The sequence below is a fragment of the Heptranchias perlo genome, unplaced genomic scaffold, assembly GCF_035084215.1.
Source record: "Heptranchias perlo isolate sHepPer1 unplaced genomic scaffold, sHepPer1.hap1 HAP1_SCAFFOLD_53, whole genome shotgun sequence".
In the NCBI taxonomy this organism is placed as follows: Eukaryota; Metazoa; Chordata; class Chondrichthyes; order Hexanchiformes; family Hexanchidae; genus Heptranchias; species Heptranchias perlo.
In genome coordinates this window covers 2,316,327-2,338,850 of record NW_027139548.1, presented here as the reverse complement: position 1 = coordinate 2,338,850, position 22,524 = coordinate 2,316,327, and positions in this window count along the sequence as shown.

Below are 22,524 nucleotides of genomic sequence, written 5' to 3'. Positions count from 1 at the left end.
TCGGCTGGGGCGCTTTTCTCCAGAAAAGAGAAGACTGAGGGATGACCTGATCGAGGTCTTTAAGATAATGAGAGGGTACGAAAGGGTAGATGTAGAGAAGATTTTTCCAATTGCGGGGGAGACCAGAACGAGGGGTCACAAATATAAGCTAGAGACTAATAAATCCAATAGGGAATTCCGGAGAAACTTCTGCACCCAGAGACTGGTTAGAATGTGAAACTCGCTCCTACAAGGAATAGTTGAGCTGACTAGCATGAAGGGAAACTACAGAAACACGTGAGGGAGAAGGGAATAAAAGGATTTGTTGATAGAATTAGATGAATAAGGGCGGAAGGAGGTTCAGGTGGAGCATAAACGCTGGCATGGACCAGTTGGGCAGAATGGCCTATTTATGTCCTGTACATTTGTTTTAATTCTTTGTGATTTACTAATCCGAGCAATTAGTCTCTATCAATTAGTCCACAGCAGAGCCGACAACGTGTGGTAAGTAAATCTCCAGTGGGAGATAGCTTTAAGAAACATAGGACCAAAATCACCTGTTCCTCCCAAGCATGTGACACTTACCACATATCATGTCTCAAATTACTAATATACTGTAACCCACAATGATATTTTCAGGAAGAAATCTACCTAATTTGCACGTGAATGAATTGCAAAAGAATTGGAAGGATTATCAATGGGAGAGCATTTTGATATTAGTGATCATAATTCAGTTACATTTAGCGTAGTTATGGAAAAGGAGAAAAATAGACCAGGAATAAAAGTTCTCAAGTGGGAAAAGGCCAATTTTACTAAGCTGAGATATAATTTAACAAAAGTGGACGGGAAACAGCTACTTGAAGGTAAATCAGTGTCAGAGCAGTGGGAAGCATTCAAGGAGGAGATAGTGAGGGTTCAGAGCAAATATGTTCCATCAAAGAAAAAGCGTGATACTCCAAAATCGAGAGCCTCCTGGATATAGAGTTAGAGAGTTATACAGCACGGATAGAGGCCCTTCGGCCCATCGTGTCCGCGCCGGCCATCAAGCCCTGTCTACTCTTATCCCATATTACAGCATTTGGTCCGTAGCCTTGTATGCTGTGGCATTTCAAGTGCTCATCCAAATGCTTCTTGAATGTTGTGAGGGTTCCTGCCTCCACAACCCTTTCAGGCACTGAGTTCCAGACTCCACCCACCCTCTGGGTGAAAAATTTCTTTCTCAAATCCCCTCTAAACCTCCCGCCTTTTACCTTGAATCTATGTCCCCTTGTTATAGAAACCTCAACAAAGGGAAAAAGCTCCTCAGCATCCATCCTATCTGTGCCCCTCATAATTTTATACACCTCAATCATGTCCCCCCTCAGCCTCCTCTGCTGCAAGAAAACAAACCCAATCTTCCCAGTTTCTCTTCATAACTGAAGCGCTCCAACCCTGGTAACATCCTGGTGAATCTCCTCTGCACCCTCTCTAAAGCGATCACATCCTTCCTGTAGTGTGGCGACCAGAACTGCACACAGTACTCCAGCTGTGGCCTAAGCAGTGTTTTATACAGCTCCATCATAACCTCCTTGCTCTTATATTCTATGCCTCGGCTAATAAAGGCAAGTATCCCATATGCCTTCTTTACCACCTTATCTACCTGTTCCGCCGCCTTCAGGGATCTGTGAACTTGCACACCAAGATCCCTCTGACCCTCTGTCTTGCCTAGGGTCCTCCCATTCATTGTGTATTCCCTTGCCTTGTTAGTCCCTCCAAAGTGCATCACCTCGCACTTTTCCGGGTTAAATTCCATTTGCCACTGTTCCGCCCATCTGACCAACCCATCGATATCGTCCTGCAGACTGAGGCTATCCTCCTCGCTATTTACCACCCTACCAATTTTTGTATTATCAGCGAACTTACTGATCATACCTTTTACATTCATATCCAATTCGTTAATGTAGACCACAAACAGCAAGGGACCCTGCACCGATCCCTGTGGTACCCCACTGGCCACAGGCTTCCAGTCACAAAAACAACCTTCGACCATCACCCTCTGCCTTCTGCCACGAAGCCAGTTTTGTATCCAAAGTGCCAAGGCACCCTGGATTCCATGGGCTCGTACCTTCTTGACCAGTCTCCTGTGGGGGACTTTATCGAAGGCTTTACTGAAATCCATGTATACCACATCCACTGTGTTACCCTCATCCACACGCCTAGTCACCCCCTCAAAAAATTCAATCAAATTAGTCAGACATGATCTTCCCTTGACAAAGCCATGTTGACTATCCCTGATTAATCCTTGCTTCTCCAAGTGGAGACTAATTTTGTCCTTCAGAATTTTTTCCAATAATTTTCCTACCACTGATGTTCGGCTCACTGGCCTGTAGTTCCCCGGTTTTTCCCTACTCCCCTTCTTGAATAATGGTACTACATTAGCGGTTCTCCAGTCCTCTGGCACATCCCCTGTGGCCAGAGAGGTTCTGAATATATGTGTTAGAGCCACCGCAATCTCCTCCTTTGCCTCACACAGTAGCCTGGGATACATTTCGTCCGGGCCTGGGGATTTATCCATTTTTAGGCCTGCTAAAACCGCCAATACCTCCTCCCGCTCGATGTTAATATGTTCGAGTGTATCACAGTCCCCCTGCCGTATTTCTATGTCTACATCGTCCTTCTCCATAGTGAAAACAGATGCAAAAAATTCATTTAGAACCCCTCCTACATCTGCCGGCTCCACACACAGATTGCCATTTTTGTCCCTAATGGGCCCTATTTTTTCCCTAGTCATTCTCTTACCCTTAATATACTTATAAAACATCTTAGGATTTTCCTTTATTTTGCTCGCCAGTGTTATTTCATGGCCCCTCCTTGATCTCCTAATTTCTTTTTTAAGTATCCCCCTGCACTTTTTGTACTCCTCTCGGGCTTCCTCCGTCTTTAGCCTTTTGTATCTGCCAAAAGCCCTCCTTTTTTTCCGAATCCATTCTCGTATATCCCCTGACATCCAAGGTTCCCTGGAGTTCTTGGAACCACCCTTGACCTTTACGGGAACATGTTGCCATTGTATGGTCTCAATCTCCCTTCTGAAAGACTCCCATTGCTCCGATGCGGATTTTCCTACAAGCAGCTGATCCCAGTCCATTTTGGCCAGATCCTGCCTTATCCTATTAAAATCGGCCTTGCCCAAATTTAGAACCTTTATTTCCGGCCCCTCCCTGTCCTTTTCCATGACCACCTTAAATCTCACCGAATTATGGTCACTGTCACCAAAGTGCTCACCTACTAGCACTTCTTCCACTTGCCCGGCCACATTCCCTAGAATTAGGTCCAGTACCGCCCCCTCTTTTGTAGGACTTTCCACATGCTGGCTCAAAAAGCTCTCCTGGATGCACGTTAAGAATTTTGTACCCTCTAAGCCTTTTACACTCTGAGTATCCCAGTTAATATTGGGGATGTTGAAATCCCCCACTATTATTACCCTATTATTTGCACAATTTTCTGAGATTTGCCTACATATCTGTTCCTCTATCTCCCCCTGACTGTTTGGGGGCCTATAGTACACTCCCATCAAAGTGATTGCCCCCTTTTTGTTTTTAAGCTCCACCCATATGGCCTCATTAGAGGAACCTGCTAATGTATCATCCCTTCTTATGGCAGTAATTGATTCTTTAATTAATATTCCGACCCCCCCTCCTCTTATACCTCCCCCTATCAAGGAGCATACAGAGTAGGATAAGGGAGAAAAAAGGAAGCTTATGTCAAATACCAAAAGCTCAAAACTGCGGAAAGCCTAGAGGAGTCTCGAAAGTGCAGAGGTGAAATTAAAAAGGAAACGAGGAAAATTAGGAAAGCAAAGTGAGCGTATGAACAAATATTGGCAAGTAAATTCAGAGATGTTTTATAAATACATAAAGTGCAAGACTAAGAGAGGAGTAGGGCCACTTTGAGACCAAAGAGGTAGCCAGTGTGTGGAGGACGAAGAATGAATACTTTGAGTCTGTCTTCAGAAAAGAGGGGAACGATGCAGAGATTGTAGTTCAGGAGGAGAGAACAATATTGGATGGGATAAACATTGTAATATTAGAGTAGGATCACCACCAGTAATATTAGTTTCGATTCGCGACCAGTAATATTAAGTATGGTCACGATCATTAACGTTAGACTAGGTTCACTACCAGTAATGTTAGAGTAGGATCACCACCAGTAATATTAGAGTAGGATCACCACCAGTAATGTTAGAGTCGGGTCACCACCAGTAATGTTGGACTAGGGTCAACACCAGTAATGGTAGAGTAGGGTCACCACCAATAATGTTCGAGTAAACTCGCCACCAGTAACGTTAGAGTAGGGTCAACACCAGTAATGTTAGCGTAGGATCACAAGCAGTAATGTTACAGTAGACACACCACCAGCAATGTTAGAGTAGGGTCAACACCAGTAATGTTAGAGCAGGATCACCATTAGTAATGATATAGTAGGGTCACCACCAGTAGTGCTCCAGTTGGATCACCATCAATAATGTTTGAATTGAATCACCATAACTAATGTTTGAATAGAATCACCATCATTAATGTTGGAGTAAAATCACCCTCAGTCATGTGAGAGTGGTATCTCAACCAGTAATGTTAAAGGAGTGTCACCACCAATAATTTTCCAATAGGGTCACCCATAATCAATGTTATTGTATGGTCACGATAATTAATGTTAGAGTAGGGTCACCACCAGTAATGTTAGAGTCGGGTCACCACTAGTAATCTTAGAGTAGGTTCACCAACAGTAATGTTAGAGTCGGGTCACCACTCGTAATCTTAGAGTAGGTTCACCACCAGTAACGATAGAGTTGGTTCACCACCAGTAATGTTAAAGTGGAGTCACCACCAGTAATATTAGAGTGGGATCACAACCAGTAATGGTAGAGTAGGGTCTCCAACAGTAATATTGCAATGGGACACCAACAGAAATGTTACAATTGCGTTAAAACAATTAATATGAGCATATGGTCACCAAAAGTAATGTTAGATCAACACCAGTAATATTACAGTAGGATCACCAGAAGAAATGTTAGAGTAGAGTCACCTCTAATAATGTTAGAATATGATACACAACAGTAACGTTGGAGTAGGATAACCAGAAGTAATGTTCGAGTAAACTCGCCACAAGTAATGTTAGAGTAGGGTCACCATCATTAATGTTAGAGTAGGGTCACCATCATTAATGTTGGAGTAGGGTCACCACCAGTAATGTTAGAATCGGGTTAACCACCAGTAATCTTAGAGTAGGTTCACCACCAGTAATGATATTGTAGGTTCACCACCAGTAATGTTTTAGCAGGGTCAACACCAGTAACTTTAGATTAAGATCACCACCAGAAATGATGTAGAAGGGTCACCGCCAGTAATGTAGGGTCATCACCGTAAGTGCTTAAGTAGGATCACCTCCAGTAATGTTAAAGTGGAGTCACCACCAGTTATATTAGAGTGGGATCACAATCAGTAATGGTAGAGTCGGATCTCCAACAGTAATATTACAATGTGACACCAACAGAAATGTTACAATTTGGTCACCACAATTAATATTAGAATATGGTCACCAAAAGTAATGTTAGAAAAGGATCACCACCAGTTATATTAGAGTAGGATAACCAGAAGTAATGTTAGGGTAGGATAATTAACAGTAATGTTAGAGTAGGGTGACCACCAGTACTTTTAGAATCGGATAACTGGAAGTATTGTGAGGGTAGGGTCACCACCAGTGCTGTTTGATTAAGATTACCACCATCATTGCGAGGGCAGGATCTCCACAAGTTATCTTGGAGTAAAATCATCACCAGTAATGTTAGAGTACGATCACCACCAGTAATGTTAGAGAAGTATCACCACCAGTAATGTTAGAATAGGATCACCACCAGTCATGATACTGTATCTTAACAACCAGTGATGTTGGAATGGGGTCAGCACAAGCAATGTTTGTGAAGTGTCTTCACCGTTAATGTTAGAGTAGTGTCAACACCAGTAATGTTTTAATAACGTCACCACCATTAATGTTACAGTAGGGCCACCACCAGTAATGTTACAGTGGGGTCACCACCAGTAATACTATAGCATGGTCACCAAAAGTAATGTCATAGCACGGTCAACACCGGTAATGTTGGGGTAGAGTCACCTCCAGTAATGTTAAAGTGGAGTCACCACCAGTAATATTAGAGTGGGATCACAAACATTAATGGTAGAGTAGGGTCTCCAACAGTAATATTACAATAGGACACCAACAGAAATGTTACAATTGGTCACCACAATTAATATTAGAATAAGGTCACCAAAAGTAATGTTAGAGAAGGATCACCACCAGTAATATTAGAGTAGGATAGTCAGAAGTAATGTTCGAGTAGGATACACAACAGTAATGTTAGAGTAGGGTGACCACCCGTACTTTTGGAATAGGATAACCGGAAGTAATGTTCGGGTAGGGTCACCACCAGTATTGTTAGAGTAGGGTCAGCAGAAGTAAGATTAGAGTAGGGTCACCACCAATAATGTTAATGCAGGATCACCACCAATAATGTTAGATTAAGATCACCACCAGCAATGTTAGAATAGGATCACCACCAGTAATAATAGAGTCGGGTCATTACCAGTACTGTTAGAGTAGGGTCACCAATGTAGTGTTTGAAAGGGAAAAAAGTGAATCAGCTGCTAAGATTCGAGACTTGGGCAAGGTCGACTTCAATGGGATGACACAGAGACTGTCCACAGTAAACTGGGCATATCTGTTAATGGGTTAAACGACTGATGATCAGTGGGAAATGTTTAAAGAAACATTTAACGTGATACAGAATCGGTTTATACTCCTGAGGGGCAAGAACTCTACCTGCCAAAAAAAAAACAGCCATAGACCACTAAAGAGGTAAGGGACAGTATAAGACATAAGGAAAGGGCATAAAAAAGGCAAAAAATGGCACAGATCTTGGCGAATGGGAAAGATACAAAGATCGACAAAGGGTCACAAAACAGATAGCAAGGGCTACAAAAAGAAAGCATGAAAAGAAACTCGCAAGGGATATCAAAACCGATACGAAGAACTTTTATAGTTATATTAGGAAAAAGAGGGTGGTGAGGAGCAGTGTTGGCCCCTTAAAAACTGAAAGTGGGAATATTGCCATTGACAATGGGGAAATGGCGGACATGTTGAACAATTACTTTGCATCAGTATTTACAGTCGAAAAAGAGGATAGCATGCTGCAAATCACAAGAAAAAAATATATTGCAACGGGAACAGGGACTCGATAAAATTAACATAGGTAAAGCAACAGTAATGAAGAAAATAATAGCACTAAAGAGTGACAAATCCCCAGGACCAGATGGTTTCCATCCCAGGATTTTAAAGGAAGCAGGTGAGCACATTGTGGATGCCCTAACTATAATCTTTCAAAGTTCTCTAGATTCAGGAACTGTCCCTCTAGATTAGAAAATTGCACATGTCACTCCGCTTTTTAAGAAAGGAGAGAGAGGGAAACCGCGGAATTAGAGATCATTTAGCCTAACATCTGTTGTGGGGAAAATGCTGGAGTTTATAATTAAGGATAGGGTGACTGAACACCTCGAGAATTTTCAGTTAATCGGAGAGAGCCAGCATGGATTTCTGAAAGGTATGTCGTGCCTGACAAACCTGATTGAATTTTTTGAAGACGTGACTAAAGTAGTGGACAGGGGAATGTCAATGGATGTTATTTATATGGACTTCCAGAAGGCATTTGATAAGGTCCCACATAAGAGACTGTTAGCTAAGATAGAAGCCCATGGAATCGAGGGAAAAGTACGGACTTGGTTAGGAAATTGGCTGAGAGAAAGGCGACAGAGAGTACGGATAATTGGAAGATACTCACATCGGCAGGATATGACTAGTGGAGTCCCGCAGGGATCTGTCTTGGGGCCTCAATTATTCGCAATATTTATTAACGACTTAGATGAAGGCATAGAAAGTCTCATATCTAAGTTTGCCGATGACACAAAGATTGGTGGCATTGTAAGCAGTGTAGATGAAAACATAAGATTACAAAGCGATATTGATAGATTAGGTGAATGGGCAAAACTGTGGCAAATGGAATTCAATGTAGACAAATGTGAGGTCATCCACTTTGGACCAAAAAAGTACAGAACAGTTTATTTTCTCAATGCTAAAAAGTTAAAAACAGTGGATGTCCAAAGGGAATTACGCGTTCTGGTACAGAAATCGTCGAAGTGTTATGAACAGGTGCAGAAAATAATCAAGAAGGCAAATGGAATTTTGGTCTTTATATCTAGAGGACTGGAGTACAAGGGGGCAGAAGTTATGCTGCAGCTATACAAAACCCTGGTTAGACCGCACCTTGAGTACTGTGAGCAGTTCTGGGCACCGCACCTTCGGAAGGACATATTGGCCTTGGAGGGAATGCAGCGTAGGTTCACTAGAATGATACCCGGACTTCAAGGGTTCAGTTACGAGGAGAGATTGCACAAATTGGGGTTGTATTCTCTAGATTTTCGAAGGTTAAGGGGTGATCTGATCGAAGTTTATGTGATATTAAGGGGAACAGATAGGGTGGATAGAGATAAACTATTTCCACTGTTTGGGGATTTTAGGATTAGGGGGCACAGTCGAAAAATTAGAGCCAGACCTTTCAGGAGCTAGATTGGAAAACATTTCTACACACAAAGGGTTGTCGAAGTTTGGAACTCTCTTCCGCAAACGGCAATTGATATCAGCTCAATAGCTAAATTTAATTCTGAGATAGATAGCTTTTTGGCAACAAAAAGGAATTAAGGGATATGGGCCAAAGGCAGGTATATGGAGTTCTATCACAGATCAGCCAAGTTTCCTAGAAGTAAAGGGAATTAGGGGTGACGAGGAGCGGGCAGGAAATTGGACATGAAGCTCAGTTCGGATAGGTCAAGGCCATGTGGGTGGCGGAGCGGGCCCATGGGCTGAGTGGCCGGGTCCTAATCCCACTTCTTGTGTTCTTTAGATTTGAGGTTTGGATCAGATCAGCCATGATCTTATTGAATGGCGGAGCAGGCTCGAGGGGCCGATTGGCCTACTCCTGCTCCTATTTCTTATGTTCTTCTGTTCTTATCTTATCAAATGGCGGAGCAGGCACGATGGGCTGAATGGCCTACTCGTGTTCCCATGTTCCTATGAACCAGCAGCAATGTTATAGCAGGATTACCACCAGTAATGTTAGAGTAGGATCACCACCAATATTGATAGCGTACGTTCACCACCGGTAATGTTAGAGCAGGATCACTACCAGTAATGATAGCGTAGGTTCACCAGCAGTAATGTTGGAATTGTTTCACCACCAGTAATGTTAGATTACTTTCACCACCATTAATGTTAGAGCAGGTTCATCACCAGTTATTTTAGATTGTGTTCACCACTAGTATGTTCGATTATAGTCACCACCAGTAATGTTAGAGTAGTGTCACCACCAATAATTTTATAGTAGAGACGCCACCATTAATGTGACAGCAGTGTCGCCACCAGTAATGTTCGAGTAGAGTCACCATTAGTAATGTAATTGACGAGTCGCCACCAGTAGTTTTGTAGTCGAGTGGCCACCGGCAATATTATAACAGTGTCACCGACATCAATGTTAGAACAGAGTCGACACCAGCAATGTTAGAATAGACTCACCACCAGTAATGTTATAGCCGAGTCATTAACATTCATCATCAGACTACAAAATTTGTTCAATCTTTTAATGATTGAGTCAAGACTTCACTGAATTAATATGAGACCCAATGGACCTAACAGAATGCCCGGGAAGATGTTTCCCTCGGGGTTCACGGAGCATGCGCACACTCCGTTGCCTCTGGTATTGTTTTCGATTCTATGGTTATCTAGTATGTAACCATAATAAGCGCTGCATGCCGAGGGTGTAAATATTCCTGGCATACAAGTAACCATATAAAAAAGATGGCCACGGTTTTAACATGTTAACCAATATATAGCATTAAACAGGCATTCACATTTCTGACATTATTTACCTGGAATGCCGATCACAGCAAGGATATAATATTGTAAATAGCTTATGCCCAAGCACTGATCCTTGCGGCACCCCTCTAGTTACAACCTGCAAATCCGAAAATGACCCCTATATTCCTTCTCTCTGTTTTCTGTCCGTTAAATAATCCTCAATCCATGCTAATATATTACGTCCAATCCTATGAGCCCTGATGTGCAACAACCTCCAGTGTGGCATCTTATCAAATGCCTTTTATATAGCCAAATATAACATATCCACTGATTCCCCATTACATACCTCGCTTGTTACACCCTCAAAAGTCTCTAATAGATTGGTCAAACACGATTTCCGTGTCATAAAACCATGTTGACTCTGCCGAATAATATTATAATTTTCTAAGTACCCTGTTACAACGTGTAGCATTTTTCCAGGACTGAAGTCAGGCTAACTGGCCTATCTTTCCCTGTTTTCTCCCTCCTTTCTTGAATACCGGGGTTACATTTGCTACCTTCCAATCCGCGGGAACCAATCTAGAATTTCGATAATTCTGGAAGATGAAAACAAATACATTCACGATCTCTGCAGCCAACTCTTTTAATATCCTCGGGTGTCGGCCATCTGGTCTCGGGATTTCTCTGCTTTTAGTCCCATTAATTTCTCCAGTACTTTTTCTTCACTAATCGTAATTACTTTCAGTTCCTCCTTCTCATTGTACCCTTGGTACCCCATTATTTTGGTATGTTTTTGTGTCTTCCAATGAGAAGACAGATGCAAAATATTTGTTTCGCGTCTCTGCCATTTCCTTATTCACCATTATGATTTCACCTGTCTTTGCCTCTAATGGACACACGTTTACTTTCAACAATCTCTTCCTTTTTTATATACTTGTAGAAGCTCTCATAATCTGTGTTTATATTTCTTGCTAGTTTACTCTCATATCCATTTTTCTCCCTCCTTATCAATTTCTTGGTCATCCTTGGCTGATTTCTAAAACCCTCCCAATCCTTAGGCTTTCTAGTCTTTTCGGCAAAATTCTAAGCATCTTCTTTTAATCTAATACTATCCTTAACTTCTCTAGTTAGCCACGGTTGGATAAATTTTCATTTGGAGTTTTTATTCCTCAAGTGAATGTATATTCGTTGATAATGTTAAAAATAATTCTTCAATATTCGCCATTGCTTATCTACCGCCATATCTTTTAAATCTACCTTAGCCAACTCGCCCCTCTTACCCACCCAATTGGCTTTCTTTAAATTTCAGACCCTAGTTTAAGACCCTTACACATTCTGCACAGCTTTGCACTCACCTCACACTTAACTGAAGATGATCAATTCTTACATTCACGCAACCCCAGGAAGCACAAAGCATAAAAGAGTGTGTAGTTGATGGGAGGGAGAGTATATCTGAAGTGCGGCCTGTGGCAAGCATTAGGTGTGGTGTGTGTGTGAGAAATGCGCTGTGCAGGAGGGATCACTGCAGACGGAAATGCAGAATGTGAAAGATGTAATGTTCCATGTCAGCCAGCGAAGGTCGCTGTGTTAAACTAAAAGAGTGAACCCGGATCGATCAGTCAGTGGAGCGCAGACTTTTATTGTGAGGTTCGAGGATACAAGTCCCTGTTCAGGCGCTGCTTTTAACACAAGATTATAAATTCTTACATTCATGCAGCACTGCGAAACTCGAATAATTAACGCCGATCTTTCCTGCTGCCTGAAATAATTGGTTAACTTTTTCTTTAAAACTTGACATCAAAATCATTTAATGTGTAAATTGAGTGGTGTTTTAATTGATAAAAGCAGCGCCAGAACAGGGTTTTGAATCCGTGACCCTCATAATAAAAGTCTGCTGCTCGACCGACAGAAATATCCAGACCCTGAAACGGATACCACACAGCGACCCTAACTGACTGTAATAGTGAATTACTTCCAATCACTGGCTGACATGGAACATTATACACTCCACATTTTGAATTTCCTAACCATAACCCTATCCCGAATGCATCCCGCCTGTACAGCGCATTTCTCTTGCACACCCAATTGACTGCCTCCCACAGGATTCATTTCACAAATACGCTTCCTCCCACCAACTACACTCGCTTTAATAGCGGCGTCTGATATGAAGATTGATGATCCTCAGGGATCTGTACTCGATTATTTACTTTTCACCATATTTATGAATGTGTCGGATGGAGCAGTAGAGTGTTGTGCATTCAAGTTTGAAGATGACACTAAATGAGGAGGGACAGTAAGTAGTGCAAATGGAAGCAGAAAGTTACAAAGGGACGTAAACAGATTAAATGAGTGCACAAAACCATAGAAAATGGAGTTCATGATAGGCAAGTGTGAGGTCATCCACTTAGGAATCAAGAAAGATAAAGGGGAGCATTTTCGAAATGGTGAGAAGCCAAGAGCTGTGGAGGAGCACAGAGATCCATTTGTACCAGTCTCATGAGCACTGCATGTAATGGGTTGTATCAGTGTATTTCACATTATCTTAATAGGTACAGCACAGGAGGAGGCCATTCGGCCCATCGTGCCTGGACCGGTTCTTTGAAAGAGCTGTCGAATTAGTCCCATTCCCCTGCTCTTTCCCATAGCCCTGTAAATGTTTTCCCATGAAAGATTTATCCGATTCCTTTCTGAAAGTTAATATTGAACCTGCTTCAACCGCCCTTTCAGGCAGTGCATTCGAGATCTTAACAATTGGCTGCATAAAGATATAGTTACTTCTGTCGCACCTGGCTCTTTTGCCGATCACCTGAAATATGTGTCGTCTGCCACTGGGAAGAGTTTCCCCTCATTTACTCTGTCAAAAACGTTCATGATTTTGAAATCATTTATCAAATCTCCCTTAACCTTTCTGTTCTAAGGACAACAATCCAGATTCTCCAGTCTCTCAGCAAAACTAAAGTCCCTTATCCACTTGAGTGAGTTCTTTGATGAAGTATCCGAGAGGGTTGATGAGGGTAGTGTGGTTGATGTCGGGCATTTGGACTCTGAAACGGCATTTGATAACGTACCACATAATAGTTGGAAAAATTGAAGCCCGTGGGATAAAAGGAACAGTGGCACGAATGAAACAAAATTGCTTAAAGGCAAAAAGCAGAGAGTAGTGGTGAACTGCTGTTTTTCAGACTGGAGGGAAAGACACAGTGATGTTCTCCAATTGTAACCCCACTATTTAAGAAAGGAGGGAGAGAGAAAACAAGGACCTTCAGACCTGTCAGCCTAACATCAGTGGCATGGAAATGCTAGCATCTATTATAAATGATGTGATAACAGGAAACTTAGAAAATAATAATAGGATTTGGCAGAGTTAACATGGAATTATTAAAGGGAAATCATGATTGACAAACCTATTGGGGTTCTTTGAGGATGGAACGAGTAGAATAGATAAGAGGGAACCAGTGTATTTGGATATTCACAAGGCTTTCGATAAGGTCCCACACAGGAGGTTGGTAAACAAAGTTAGAGCACGTGGAATTTTGGGTGATGTACTGGTATGGATTGAGAATTGGTTGACAGACAGAAAACAGATAGCAGGAACAAACCGGTCCGTTTCAGGTTGGCAGACTGTGACTAGTGGCCTTGGCGAGATCGCATCTGAAGCATTGCGCACAAATTTTGGTCTCCTTACCTAAGAAAGGATATACTTACCATAGAAGGTTCACCAGACTGATCCCTGGGATTGCGGGATTGTCGTATGAAGAGAGATTGAGTAGATTAGAATCATAGATTCATAGAAGGTTAGAACATGGAAGGAGGCCATTCGCCCCATCGAGTCTGCGCCAGCTCGATGCATGAGAAATCCAGCTAGTCCCACTGCACCGCCTTATCCCCGTAGCCATGCACAATTTTTTCGTTTCAAGAACGAATCCAGTTCCCTTTTGAAGACCACGATTGACTCTGCTTTCACCATTCACTCGAGCAATGCATTCCAGACCCGAACTGGTCTGTGTAAAAAAGTTTTTCTTCATATCACCTTTGGTTCTTTTGCCAATCACCTTAAATCTATGCCCTCTGCTTCTTGACACATCAACCAATGGGAGCAGTTTTTCTCTATCCACTCTGTCTGGACCCTTCATGATTTTGCACACGTCTGTCAAATATCCTCTCAACCTTCTCTGTTCCAAGGAGAACAATCCCATCCTCTCCAGTCTATCCACGTAATTTAAGTCCTGCATTCTTGCTAAAGTGCGGTGCCCACAACTGGGAACAATATTCGAGTTATAGCCGAACCAGCGCCTTATAAAGGTTCATTATGACTTCCTTGCTTTTGTACTCTTTGTCTCTATTTATAACGCCCAGGACCCCTTCCGATTTTAACTGCTTTCTCCACCTTCCCTGTCACGTTCAACGATTTATGCACATACACCCACAGATCCCTCTGTTCCTCCACCGCTTTTAGAATTGTGCCCTCTCGTTTGTATTGCCTCTCCGCATTTTTCCTACCGAAATGCATCACCTCGCATTTTTCCGCGTTAAACTTCATCTGCCACGTGTCCGCCCATGCCACCAGAGTGTTTATTTCCTCTTGAAGTCGACCGCTATCATCCTCACGGTTCACTGACCTTCCAAGTTTTGTGTCATCCTAAAATTTTGAAATTGTGCCCTGTACCACCAAGTCCAAGTCATGGATAAATATCAAGAGAAGCAATGGTCCCAGCACTGACCCCTGGGGAACACCACTGCTCATCTCCCTCCAGTCCGAAAAATAACTGCTAACCACTACACTGTGCTTCCTGCCATTTAGCCAATTCTCTCTCCATATTCCTATTTCCACTTTTATTCCATGGTGCAATCGTAATAGGAAGCCTACGGAGTGGCACTTTATCAAAAGATTTTTGAAAATCCACATACACCACATCAACTGCATTGCCCTCATCTACCCTCTCTGTTACCTCATCACAAAACTCCATCAAATTGGGTGAACACGATTTGCCTTTAACAAATCCATCCTGGCTTTCCCTAATCAATCCATACTCGTCCACGTGACTGTTAATTCTGTCCCGGAATATCGTTTCCAAAAGTTTCTCCACCACCGACATTAAACTGACTGGCCGATAGTTGCTGGGTTTATCTTTATACCCTTTTTTGAACAAGGATGTAACATTTGCAATTCCCCACTCCTCGAGCACTACCCCCGTATCTATGAATGTCTAGAAGATTATGACCAGTACCTCCGCAATTTCCTCCCTTACGTCCCTCAGCATCCAAGAGTGGATCCCATCCAGACCGGGTGACTTATCTACTTTAAGTGCAGCCAGCCTTTCTAGTACCTCCGCTTTCTCAATATTTAGCCCATCCAGTATCTCAACTACATCTTCCTTTATCGAGACTTTGGCAGCAACTTCTTCCTTGGTAAAGACCAATGCAAAGTATTCATTTAATACCTCAGCCATGCCCACTGCCCTCGATGAGAACATAAGAACATAAGAACATAAGAAATAGGAGCAGGAGTAGGCCATTCGTCCCCTCGAGCCTGCACCGCCATTCAATAAGATCATGGCTGATCTGATCCTAACCTCAAATCTAAATCCATGTCCAATTTCCTGCCCGCTCCCCGTAACCCCTAATTCCCTTTACTTATAGGAAACTGTCTATTTCTGTTTTAAATTTATTTAATGATGTAGCGTCCACAGCTTCCTGGGGCAGCAAATTCCACAGACGTACTACCCTCTGAGTGAAGAAGTTTCTCCTCATCTCAGTTTTGAAAGAGCAGCCCCTTATTCTAAGATTATGCCCCCGAGTTCTAGTTTCACCCATCCTTGGGAACATCTTTACCGCATCCACGCGATCAAGTCCCTTCACAATCTTATATGTTTCAATAAGATCGCCTCTCATTCTTCTGAACTCAAATGAGTAGAGTCCAAATCTACTCAACCTCTCCTCATATGTCCACCCCCTCATCCCCGGGATTAACCGAGTGAACCTTATTTGTACTGCCTCGAGAGCAAGTATGTCTTTTCTTAAGTATGGAGACCAAAACTGTATGCAGTATTCCAGGTGCGGTCTCACCAATACCTTATATAACTGCAGCAATACCTCCCTGTTTTTATATTCTATCCCCCTAGCAATAATAGCCAACATTCCGTTGGCCGTCTTGATCACCTGCTGCACCTGCAAACTAACCTTTTGATTTTCTTGCACTTGGACCCCCAGATCCCATTGTACTGCAGTACTTTCCAGTTTCTCGCCATTAAGATAATAACTTGCTCATCGATTTTTCCTGCCAAAGTGCATAACCTCACATTTTCCAATATTGTATTGCATCTGCCAAATCTCCGCCCACTCACCCAGCCTGTCTATATCCCCTTGTAGGTTTTTTATGTCCTCCTCACTCTCTACTTCCCCTCCCATCTTTGTATTATCTGCAAAGTTTGATATGTTACACTCGGTCCCCTCCTCCAAATCGTTAATATAGATTGTAAAGAGTTGGGGACCCAGCACCGACCCCTGCGGAACACCACTGGCTACAGGTTGCCAGTCCGAGAATGTACCATTTATCCCAACTCTCTGCTTCCTGTTAGATAACCAATCCTCCACGCATGCCAGAATATTACCCCCAATCCAGTGATTCTTTATGTTGAGCAATTATCTTTTATGTGGCACCTTGTCGAATGCCTTCTGGAAGTCTAAATACACATCGTCCACTGGTTCCCCTTTATCCACCCTGTACGTTATATCCTCAAAGAACTCAAGCAAATTTGTCAGACATGACTTCCCATTTGTAAAGCCATGCTGACTTTGTCCTATTAAATTATGTTTATCCAAATGTTCTGCTACTGTCTCCTTAATAAAAGACTCCAAAATTTTACCCACCACAGATGTTAAGCTAACTGGACTATAATTTCATGCCTTCTGCCTACTACCCTTTTTAACTAAGGGTGTTACATTGGCAGTTTTCCAATCTGCCGGGACCTTTGCCGAGTCCAGAGAATTTTGGAAAATTATTACCAAAGCATCCACAATCCCTACTGCCACTTCCCTCAAGACCCTAGGATGTAAGCCATCAGGTCCAGTGGATTTATCTGCCTTGAGTCCCATTAATTTACTGAGTACCAATTCCTTAGTGATTTAAATCGTATTTCGCTCCTCCCCCCCTAGAGCCCCCTGTTTGTCCAGTGTTGGGATGTTCTTGGTGTCCTCTACCGTAAAGACTGAAACAAAATATTTGTTCAGCATTTTTGCCATCTCCATGTTTCCCACCATTAATTTCCCGGTCTCATCCTCTAAGGGACCTACGTTTGCCTGAGCCACCCTTTTTCTTTTCATATAACTGTCGAAACTCTTGCTATCTGTTTTTATATTTTTTGCTAATTTATTTTCATAATCTATCTTCCCTTTCTTAATCAATCCTTTTGTTACTTTTTGCTGTCTTTTGAAGACTTCCCAATCTTCTATACTCCCACTAAGTTTGGCTACATAAAATGTCCTTGTTTTTAGTCGGATACTATCCTTAATTTCTTTACTTAGCCATGGATGGCTGTCATTTCTTTGACACCCTTTTTTCCTCAGTGGAATATATATTTTTTGAAAGTTGTGAAATAACTCCATAAATGAATACCACTGCTCATGAACCGTCTTACCCTTTAATCTATTTTCCCAGTCCACTTTAATCAATTTCGCTCTCATACCATCAAAGTCTCCTTTATTCAAACTCAGTACGCTTGTTTGAGAACCAAACTTCTCACCCTCTAATTGGATATGGAATGTAACCATGTTATGGACCATAAGATCTCCTTTATGGTCCATAATTAACCCCACCCCTCCTCTTACTACCCATTTATTGTTAACATGTCTGCAGATGACTTTTGGATTCCCTTTGATGTTGGTCGCTAGTCTATTCTCATAATCTCTCTATGCCCCTCTTATTTCCTTTTTCACTTCCCCTCTGATCTTTCTATATTCTGCCTGAATATATAAAGATAAAATATATCCTCAGCCTGTATTCTCTAGCGTTTCGAGCAATGAGGCGTGATCTCAATGAAACATACAAAATTCGTACATGGCTCGATCGGGTAAATGGAAGGAGGATGTTTCCCCTGACTGGAGAGTCTGGAACCAGGGGTCACAATCGCCATTCAGGGCTCAGACGAGGAGAAATTTCTTCACTCAGAAGGTGGTGAATCTTTGGAATTCTCTACCTCAGAGGGTGTGAGGGCTCAGTCATTCAGTCCTTTCAAAACGGAGATCGATAGATTTCCGGATAGTAAAGTCATCAAGGGATATGGGGATGGTGCAGGACAATTGCGTTGAGGTGGAAGATCAGCCATGATCTTGTTGAATGGCGGAGCAGGTTCGTGGGGCTGGATGACCGACTCCTGCTTTTATTTCTTATGTTTTTTGTTCCCCAGGGGTCGGTGTTATGGATGAACTGGACTTGGGTATGGACGGCATAATTTCAAAGTTTGCAGATAGCACGAAACTCGGAAACGTATTAAAAAATGTTCAGGATAGTAACAAACTTCAGGAGGACAGAGGAAGGCTGGAGTGCTTCGCCTTGGAACAGAGAAGGTTTACGGAGATTTGAAATAATTTTTGGCAGAGTCATTAAAGATAAATTGTTCCCAAATATATTGACCAATTTTTGAGGAAGAAGGAAAGATTTTTGAGAAATGATTCTATTTTGTAATACTGAATGGAGAGTGGGAATCGAAAATCTTGATTTAAAACTGTGGCTTGGAAAAGAACTTGAACCTTGAATTTTCAGGTTAAAAACAAATCTGATGCTTTACCTACAGAGCTACCTGGATTCTTACATTCGATGTGCAAACAGCGTCCTTCACCGGCTGACATGAAAGATTACACACCCCGCCCGCCATATTTTGCATTTCCTACTGCAGTAATGCCGCCTGCAGAGAGCAGTTCTCTCGCATACCCGGGCTGACTGCCTCGCACGGGTTTCACTTCACAAATACTCACCCTCCCACCAACTACACGCTCTTTCATAGTGGCGTCAGATATGACAAGTGATGATCCCCATTGATCTGTACTGGAGCCTCAACTTCTCACCATAATAATTAATGACTTGGATGAAGCAATAGGGAGTTGTATATCCAAGTTTGAAGTTGACACATAGTTAGGAAGGACAGTAAGTAGTACAAATGGCAGCAGAAAGTTAGAAAGGGGCATCAACAGATTAAGTAAGGGCGCAAATCGATGTCAAGGGGAGGCCATTGTGGGCAAGTGCGAAGTCATCCATTCAGGAACCAAAAATGATAAATCGCAACATATTGTAAATGGTAAGAAGCTCTGAGCTGCAGAGGAGCAAAGAGATTTGATTATCCAAGTTCACAATCATTAAAAGTTGGTAGATAGTACAAAAAGCAAGTGTAAGGGATTATTGCACGTTATCTCAGGTTTGTGATGCAATGTGGAATAACATTTTTGCAAAGTTGCTAAGTGCATTGATCATTTTTTGTGAGGCAGAAGGAAAGATCAGTCAGAAACATTTCAATTTTATTGCTGTTAATGGAGATTGGGTATTGAGAGCCTTGAATGAAAAGCAACTCCCAAAAAGAGACTTGAACCCTCGACTTTCAAATTAAAAGGCTGATGCTTCACCAACTGAACGATCTGGGCTCTTGCTAATTTTGTTCACACAGCGACCTTCACTGGCTGGTCTGGAACATTACACCCCCACACTTTGCATTTGATTCTGCATTCATCCCACATGCACAGAGCATCCAGACTGACTGCCTCCCACAGGCTTCACTTCACAAATACTCTCCCTCTCACCAACTACACGCTCTTTAACAATTGACTCAAATGTGACAAGTGAGCTTCACCACGGATCTGTACTGGGGCCTCAACTTTTCACCATATTTATTATTGACTTGGATGAAGCAATAGATAGTGTATATCCAAGTATGAAGATGACACTAAGGTAGGACGGGCAGTGTTTAGTGCAAATGGGAGTGGGAAGCTACATAGACACATAGGTAGATTAAGTGAGTGCACAAAACAATGTCAACTAGTGTTCGTTGTGAGGAGGATGCAAAGAGGCTTCATGGGGATATAGACGAGGTTAAGTGAGTGGGCAAGAACACGGTAAATGAATATAATGTGAATAAATGTGAATTTATCCACTTTGGTAGGAAAATCGGAGATGCAGAGTTTTTTTAAATGCTGAGAGATTGGTAAATATTGATCTTCCAAACGACCTGGGTGTCCTCGTACATGAGTCACTGAAGGCTAACATGCAGATGCAGCAAGCAATTAGGAAAGCACATGATACGTTGACCTTTATTACAAGAGGATTTGAGTGCAGGAGTAAAGATGTCTTCCTTCAGTTGAACAGCGCCTTGTTGAGACAGAACCTGGTTTATTGTGTACATTTTGTTCTCCTTACCTAAGAAAGGATATACTTGCCCAAGAGGGAGTGCAACGAATGTTCACCAGACTGATTCCGAGAATGGCGGGATTGTCGTATGAGGAGAGATTGAGTCGACTGGAACAGTATTCTCCAGAGTTCAGAAGGATGACAGGTGATCTCGTTGAAACATACAACATTCTAACAGGGCTCGACAGGGTGGATGGAGGGAGTACGTTTCCCATGGTTGGTGAGTCCAGAATCAGGGGTCAGAGTCTCAGAATTAGTGTTAGGCCATTTAGGACTGAGATGAGGAGAAATTTCTTCATTCAGAGGGTGGTGAATCTTTGGAATTCACTACCCCAGAGGGCTGTGGACGTTCAGTCATTGAGTATATTCAAAACAGAGATCGATAGATTCCCAGATATTAAAGGGATCAAGGGATATGGGGATGGTGAAGGAAAATGGCGTTGAGCTAGAAGATCAGCCATGATCTTGTTGAATAGCGGAGCAGGCTCGATGGGCCGGATGGGCAACTCCTGCTCCTATTTCTAATGTTCTTATGTTGTGGATAAGTGTGAACCAAGAGAGATGAATCAGAGTATTTTTTAAATTGTGAGAAGTTTGACCTGTATAGGAGCAAAGAGATCGGGGAGTCCAAGTTCACAAATCACTAAAATTTAATAGACAGGTAAAAATAGCCATGACACAGTCTAATGGAATATTGCCCTTTATTTGAAGGCGACAGGAATACAAAGGGGTGGAAGTTATGCTTCAGTCGTATTGAGACTTTATCGGACCCATCGGGAGTACTGCGTTCAGTTCTGGGCACCACATCTCAGGAAGGATATATTGGCCTTGAAAGAGGTGCTGCGCAGATTCACCAGAACGATACCGGGGCTTAGCGGGTTGAATTATGAAGACTGTTTGTCTTAACCAACTGAATATTCCCGGGAGCAGAGAAGATTGAGGAGTGACCTGATTGAGGTGTTTGAAATGTAAAAATGATTTGGTAGCGCAGATGCTGCGAAACACTTTCCTCTGGTGAGGGAATCAAGAACTGGGGAAGTAATCCTATAAATTACAAAGCCATTCATTAACGAAAGAATAGAATCATAGATTCATAGAATGAAACAGCACTCAGGAGGCCATTGTCTCTCGCCATCTTAGTTGTAATATCAAACTCCCCGTGTAAACTTTGAACATTTAGCAATTCTGCTATTGCCGCTTCCCCAGGAGTCGCGATTCTTGGGCTCAGTGTTCATTACACTTTTCCTTTCACTTTTGCACCGAAAGAGACTGGTTGAGAAAGTGATGTGCTCGATATCTTCGATGTTATGGAAATAAGCATTTTTCTGAAACTTGTCCTAACTCATCGTGGTTTCCATACAATTGATGTTTCCGAATCTATCGATGAATCCCAATCTATTGATAATTCCCCAAACCGTTATCCTTCCAACAAAATTGACAGTTTGTAATCGATTGGTTTCTCGATCTATTAACCATTTTCAATTCTTTCGCTGGTCCCCATCCTTTGATGTTTCCCAATCACTGATGTTTCAATTAACGGCAGAAATCCCGAGCCCATGTCCAATGGTTTTACTGCAGCCCTTGTGCCTGGGGCTGCTCACGTTCACTTGATGAGCGGCTGAATATTTCGGTGCATTTCCCGGAATGCCGGAGTGATTCAGGCGTTGGGTTCTGCGTCTGTTGTCAGTGTCTGCACGGCCGGCCTCGCTGTACCAAAGGAGTGAATATCTGAGAGGGACGGGCTCTGCCTGACTTGTGCGTGTATCTACACCGGAAACTGGGACCGGAAATGTTTGGGGTTCCGGTTAATTATAATTTTAAATGTATTGATTGGGAAAGTCTCCTGACCATCAGTAACAAAAGTAAATAAAGGAATGTTGGATTGAGACTGAAACAGTCAGATATAAATGTGGAACCGTCTCTTCTATGGAGTTTAAATCGCTGATTATTTTGATGCAGATTTCGACCAGCAGACGTGAAAGTAAGCATGAAACTCATTGTTAATCAAAGCTACCACAAGTGAGGTTAATACCCATGTGCATTGGATTTTAACCCAACGCGTTTACCACTCGTCCATTCAGGTCTAGGAACGTCGGCATGGGAAGTGACCCATGGGGTAAGTTGGCTCAGTACCAATTCCACTGTTCTGTTTTCTATTGCAGAGAGTGGGAAAGAAACAGACAGAGAGGGAAAGAGGGCACACACATCGAGATTAAGAA